The following is a 6,989-nucleotide window of genomic DNA, read 5'->3' on the forward strand; positions in this document are numbered from 1 at the left end:
TCTTGAGAAGGGTTACATGTTCACTGGGAAGAGGTTTGGTTTTTCTTTGGAATTGGACATGGGCTCATCTCTGATCTAGTTTTAAGCCACAAAGTCCTCTGTTTACACCTCTATATCCGTATGTTTGCACATTGCCAGACAGAGCAGCTTTTAGCTCCAGTAAACAGATTTCATATCATACATCAATCCCAGCCTTGAGAATGAAGGAGATCACGGTTGAAAAAATGAATTGAACATTTTAAGTATATGACACAGGAGCACCATAAAAGGAAATGCAGATTTTCAAAGTGCTGAGGAAAAATTCTAAAAATCCAGTGAAGTTCCCCTAGATGCAGCTCTGCGTTCAGTGTCCCTGTGGTGCTGGGTAAGTCAATGCAGCCCGTGGAGCTGCGGAGTATCTCTGCTGTAAGGTGAGCTGAGCTGCTCAGTAAGGTCAGGCAAGAAAACCTCAAAGTAAATCTCACCCTTGAATCCACGTCCGACACAGGGAACCCTTCATCTTATATTTCACCCTGTGCATCCGACCCACTGGGGTGCTGAGGAGCTCTCTAGGTCATGTATCAGCCCTCGATCCACAGGAATCCCTCAAGAAGCCGAAGTCTGTTAGCTGCTGGTGGGCTGTGCTGGGCAGGCTTCAGGATTTGCAGAATAATCCTAATCTCCAGCTGTGGGAGGAGGTGAGGCAGTGTGGCTGCCAGTGTCCCTGCTTGTTACAGACCTGGGCAGCCCGTGCCTGCTGCTGTCCCCTGGCCTCCTCCTCCTCCTCTTGGCACCTTGTCTGCATCTCATGGTCGTACCACTGGGACAGGTTCTTGCAGAGAAAGGGAGTCAATCCCTCTCAAAGCTGATCGATTTTAAAAATCCTGCCTCGGTGACCAGACAGCCTCGACAAGTCCCTTTTGACCAAACTGTCTGTGACTTCTGTGACCAGCAGAGGACGGGCAGTGTAAAACTGGAGCATCGTGGCTTTGATGATCCTTAGGGCAGCTGATAGGCGTTCGTCTCTGCCTCAGCTGCAGGGCACTGCATTCCTGGCTCGGGGAATAGTATCCTGAAATGAGAGTCCAGCAAACAGCATCTTTTTAATCATCAGACATCCATCCTGGTAGGCAGGAAAAATAATTGCAAATGCATGACCAGCAACAAGATTCTGACTTCACTCAGCCTCAATAACTCAGATTTCGATTATGAAATCTGCTTGATTCTTATCCCAGTGCCTTTGGACAGCAGACCCACCTGATAACATCTCTCACTTGCCAGACTGAATTTCCACTGGCTCGGTGATGTCACGGTGATTTAATTTGAGGAGTGATAGCAGTTAGCAACGTAACCTCGTTACTATCTCACCTCATAGCTCTGCTTTCATTTCCTCAGTGCTGTTACTGCGATACCAGTGGTGGTATCTTCTTAAAATCATGGCATAAATCTGACAGCTCTGCTCTTTAAGAGACAGTGTTAACCCAGCTGACCAGGTGCAGCCTTCCCCCCAGCACAGACACTGGGAGACACAACATTTTAGCACGAACCAGAAGACCCTGCTGTTGTTATTGTGGTGCAGCCCAGTGCCCTGCTCTGTAATGCAGAGAAATTACAGCAGACTGATAAAGGTGAATCAACACATTCGACCTTATCAGAGTGGAACTCTTTCAACCTACAGAATACAAAATATGTCAGTGAGATCAGAACCTGAAAAATGTTCAACCTTTGGAAAATGGTATCAGAGAATTTTGGCCTATGTAAGCCTTGCAAGACAAAGACAAGTGGGAAATACCTGTGGCACACATGCACCTTGATCCAGATGGGGCCAGACGACCTGGAAACCTTGTGTTGATTAATTCGCACAACTCTTCTTTTTCTTCTTGAGAAGGAAGTGCTCATGCAGGGCAGGCTATGGCTGCTTCCGCCTCCAGCAAGCACTTGGATTTATTTAACCTCATTTTAGACACTTGGTAAAAGTTTCCCATAAGAGTGCAGGTGCCTGAGCCTCCCACTGTCACCTCTAGCAAGAGATGGGAAGCTCATACCTATGGGCAGGGGATGTTTTTTCTCTGCTGGTGACACAGGGAAAAGGAAAGCTGCTCTTCTAATACAGGTGATGCTGCTATGTGTAACAAGCCTTTCTTTCCACACTGGTGTTTGCCCCTGGTTCTTTGAATTTTGCTGTCTGTAGCTGCTTTCTGGCAATCAAATGGTCTCTCATGCAGTGCCTCTCCTGCTGGCCATTCCTGCTGGAGCAGTGCTGCAGAAGAGGAGCACGAGAAGGTGGGAACTGTGCCTGTAAGGAGAGCTCTGAGGGCTTGTCTGACAGCCGCAGCACGCACCGCTAAGATTTGGGAGCAGGCAATGCTGCTCTCTCTGGGGCAGCAAGTTTCCCAGTTTTGCCTCAAGATTCCTTCCAATCAGGGGAAACTCATTGCATCCCAGCTCTTATTTACAGCCCTCAGATATGTCAGTCTGCAGGTGGAGGTTTGCTGTCCATGCTGCTGCTTTAGTTTGTCTTTCACCAAATTGTATGCAGGTCATGTTGGCCTACATTCACATCTCAGTTGCCTGTGAGTCACGTCTGTCCACCAGCTTCACTTAATATGGGAAAATGAGATACAGGGCTCTGCAGTGTTTGCAGATTTCTCTCGGGCTGTTTGATTTTCCACCCCACACATTAAAAGCAGAGAGTTTGCTGTCTTTGTGACAGAACTCTCTGTCCTTTTCTGCGTTTTCTGAATCCCCTCATTGTATTATTTACCTGATGTACCTAGTCAGGCATTAAATATGTCAATGTTTGCCCATACAAGAGCTCATTCACTTCTGCAGGATGGAGCACCAGGGACCAAGGATCTCCTGTGTGTCACTCGTGGCAGCACAGGAAATTGGTTTACACAACTCCAGTTTATCCAGGGCTTTTGTGATTATTTCAATTAAAAACACTGGTTTTGTGCTGAAATGGTCCAGGTGGTTTGGTCTCTGAACAAATTGCAGTTGTACAGACTTAAAAGCACTTTGTGCAGGTTTAACTGCTCTGTTCCCTGTGTAAGACCCTGCTGGAAAGGCACCGTGTGCCTCTGTAATTCCTTCCAGGCTCTGTGTTGAGGTCACCCAGCTGCTCATAAGGCAGTGAAGTTAAAGTGGGCCAGGTTTGGGATGGATAATAGAGTTAGCGACTGTGATGCTCCAGCAGATAGCTGACTTTTATTAGCAGCCACTGAATGAGGATTTTCTTTGCATATATCTCAGGATTTCGCAGACACCAGCATGGCTTTCACTGCTTCCCAGAATTTACATTGTGGGTGCAAATTCACAGAAACCTATCAGTGTTTTGGAAAACTGTATGATCAACACGATAATGAACACTAAATACAGAAACACAGCTGTATTACAGACCCTGGGAGAGCTTGGGAGGTTTTTAATCACAGATACTGCACGATGCTTTTCTGGCAGGGTATTCAGCACAGGGCCAGAGCCAGTAAGGGTTTCTGCAGGTCTGGAAGTTGCCCAGAAGCCCTGTGCTGAAATACCTGAACAGAGCCACAGCTGTGCCTCACCTTCCCTCGATCCTGTATTTTGCAGTTCAGACTGCAAGAAGTCTATCAGTCAGCTCAGGTATCTCAAACATAGCTTGCAGGAGACCCGCTGTGTGGAGCCCTTTGCATTGTATTTTCTGCCCCTTTCCCTTTGAGGAGGGGGAGTGAGAGAGTGGCTGTGGTGGAGCTCAGCTGCCCACCCGAGTAAAACCACCACAGCCTTTTAAGCCAGGACTGTAGTCCTGAGCCCACCAGTTCCACCACCTCCAGCCCTCAACATGCACACAGCAGGGACCAGCAACAAGCTGGCTGCAAGGAGCTGCTGGATCCCCGGTGTTTAACCCGCTGCACCTGCCCTGGATGGTTACCTGGCCCTACCTGGTCATCCGCAGGGCTCAGCAGCAGAGGGATTCCTCCCTAGCACTATGGCCCAGGAGAGCTGCCAGGTCCTTTGGGGGATCCTTCCTTAGAGCAGTTGGGCTGAGTCCAGGTCCTGCTGAGCTCTTCTCTTCAGTGCTATCTTTGGGCCCCAGTAGATGTCTGACTTCAAAAAATGTTGCATCACTGCTTGGAGCTGCTGGTGTGAGAGCAGTCAGCTGCTCCTTTTGGTGGCAAGCGGGAGGACAGCCTGCCAACAAGGAGAAGACATCCCTCTTGTGCCGCAATCATCCCTCCTTCCAGGCAGCTGGGATATTTTTGTCCAGCTCAACACAGCCGCTGTTGCCAAAGAAAGCAGTGTATGATCAAACAGACTGTATTTTTGAAGGTTTCCGAAGCAGAGAAGGTTGAAGGACATGCCCTGTCTTCCTTTCTCCCCCTCTGCAAGGGGATTTCCAAGGTCCGGAGCCACATTTGGGGACACTGCTGGTTTGGAGGGACAAGAAACCTCCACAGTAGCATAATTTTCTCTGGGTTTGAGCACTGCAGCCTCAGCTATCAGTTCAGATCTGTGCATGGGCAGGGCTCCCTCTCAGTTTGTGGCCGAGAAAATCACCATGGAAATCACCATGTTAACACGGTGATTTTGGGTAGCAATGGTGATTCTGTTCTCCTGGATCTTATTAAACCCTTTCCTTATTTTTTCTTTGCATATCTCCAATGAGCATTAACTTCCCGAGTGTTACGGGTGTTAATCCTGTGTTGAGCAGGGTCTTCTAAAGCCTTTTGTGTGGGAGGGCCAAGCCCCCTCCTTTCCCTTCCCTCCTTGCCATCCCTTCTCACAGTCCATCACTAATCAAAGACTGAACTCTGGCCTATACAGTAAATATGATTAGGGCTGGCTGAGGCTCAAACTGTAAACATTTCCAGCAAATAGATTGATGCTGTGCCAAGTGGTGGCTGTGTTCCCCCTCATCAGTGGTTCTGGGAAAGCTTTTTTTTGTTCTTGTTTTTAATGGGAAAATAGAAGAACATATCTTTACATCCTTTCCTATGCACATTCAGTACCTATGCCGCTGGGAAAAGGAATTAAGCAGCAAACTAGCAAATACAGCTGGGTGACAGCACACTATACAAAGATCTGCGGGAAGCTTGGGGCACATGGGTGATTCTTGAGGCACAAATCAGAGGGAATCAAGATTTTGATTATATCTAGTGCAAGATGAATCAATCTTACACTGCACAATAAGCACGTGGTGGAGTTACTTCAAGTCTGGTGATTCAAACAATTTCAGTGTTGGGTGTTTTACTGTGGCTGCTGGAAGCCTGAGCGCTCTTCCTCATTCAGCCGTGGGTCTGCTGGATAACCCTGAGCAGTCATTTTCATCTCCAAGCCATCTCCAGAAGACCCTGTGCAACCCTGCGCAACCCTGCTTAATGTGCCAATGCTACCAAGCTGCCTGGCATGCAGGTCCTGAGAGGACTTTCAAGCCCTACATTCATGCCAGAAGTAGGTCATCATGTCAGTATATGCAGGGTAGGCAATGAAGGGAAATTTTCTCCTTGGCAGTTCCTAGGGGTGATGCTGAAGCTTGCAAACTGGATCATTGCTTCCTCCTGCAAAGGAGGGTTTGCTCAACACAGTTTGTCTGCATCCTCCCAGTGAGGGAGGCTGAACTAACAGCACTGAAAATGGCCTGGCGTGTACAGTAAATGATGGTAGAGTCCAGGGGAAAGAAACTAAAAGTGCTAAGGTGCATGAAAGATGAGTGTGTGCATGCAGCTGGGCTATAGGGAGAGCAGGGAACAGATACCATGTCATTTCCACAGATTGGATCAGTCCAAAGAGAGTCAAGGTCGTGCTTTGTCTTGAGAGCTGTGGAGAAAAAGTTCTGGAAGGGCCCTTGTGAGGGCAGCTCATCTGCACCTTTGCCCAGAGACAGGACCAACCATTACTGAAATGTATTCATGAAACCCTTTGTGGTGGTGACTCCATGCCCATGCCCACCTGTTTCAATGTCCACTCCTTGCCTAGCCTCGGGTTTTCCTGCCAGCTCAGCCCGTGACACTTTGCCCTGCAGGCATGGTTGTTCCCATCTCTTTGCAGCATCTTTTTCCGCTGCTGCAGGACACTCTCCTCTCCCTGCTGCTCCAGGGTAGCCTCCTGCTTCCACTCTGCACGGTGGCATCTCAGCCGCTCTGAATCCCTCACACCATGTTTGAGTTTTGTGCTTGTTATGGCTGGCACCCATGCAGCTGTCATTTTCCAGTGTAAAGATGTTCTCTGACTATAGCTGGTTTGCACTGCAAAATAAGAACTATTCTACTGGATGAAACTAAAGGTCCCTGCAGCCTTTATCCTGCCTTGAAGAATGGCCATTAATGGGCATTTAGGAAGGTTATTTGCAGTTGGTCCTTCCCTTGGCACATAACGCAGTGTCTAGTAATCAGCGTAGAAGCTTCCCAGGAAGGCCACACCTTGGCCATCATGTTTAATAGAAATGAATGAATCTCTCATGCATTAATATGTTTAATACTTTTTTTTGAACACATCATCCAGTGTCAATGAATAGAATCATTCCAGATTTATTTTCTCTCCCCTTTTCATTATCTTATGGACCTTTCTTGTATTGCCTTGTTGTCTCTTCTCAAGGCTGAAGTGTCCTTGTCCAATAATCCTGTTTCTGGAGGGATCTATTCCACACCTCTAATCATGCTCATTCTAAGATGCTGTTTAGCTTTCATAGCTCCTCTTCCTCTCTGTCTCTTTTTTTGAGATGCCAGGACCATCTGGATGAGTGTCATGAAGACTCAGTGTATTCAGCCACAAGTCTGGCTTTGAGGTTTAACAACCAGATAGGAGCAGACAAGTGCCTTAAGCCTGTGCTTGTAAATTATCTGCTCTTTGGTGCTGGAGCCAGCTGGCACCAGGAGGTCTGTGATCAGGCTAGCAAACCCCCCGGCCTCTAAAAAGAGGTGGCCACATGCAAACTGCCCGTGGAGGTTCCTGAACCCCTGCCTGGGAGCTGCTGAAGTGCAGTTGACTCAGGTCAGCACCATACCAGGGAGCACTACCAAAATTTACTGGTGTTG

Source organism: Anas platyrhynchos, chromosome 1 (assembly GCF_047663525.1).
Source record: "Anas platyrhynchos isolate ZD024472 breed Pekin duck chromosome 1, IASCAAS_PekinDuck_T2T, whole genome shotgun sequence".
In the NCBI taxonomy this organism is placed as follows: domain Eukaryota; kingdom Metazoa; phylum Chordata; class Aves; order Anseriformes; family Anatidae; genus Anas; species Anas platyrhynchos.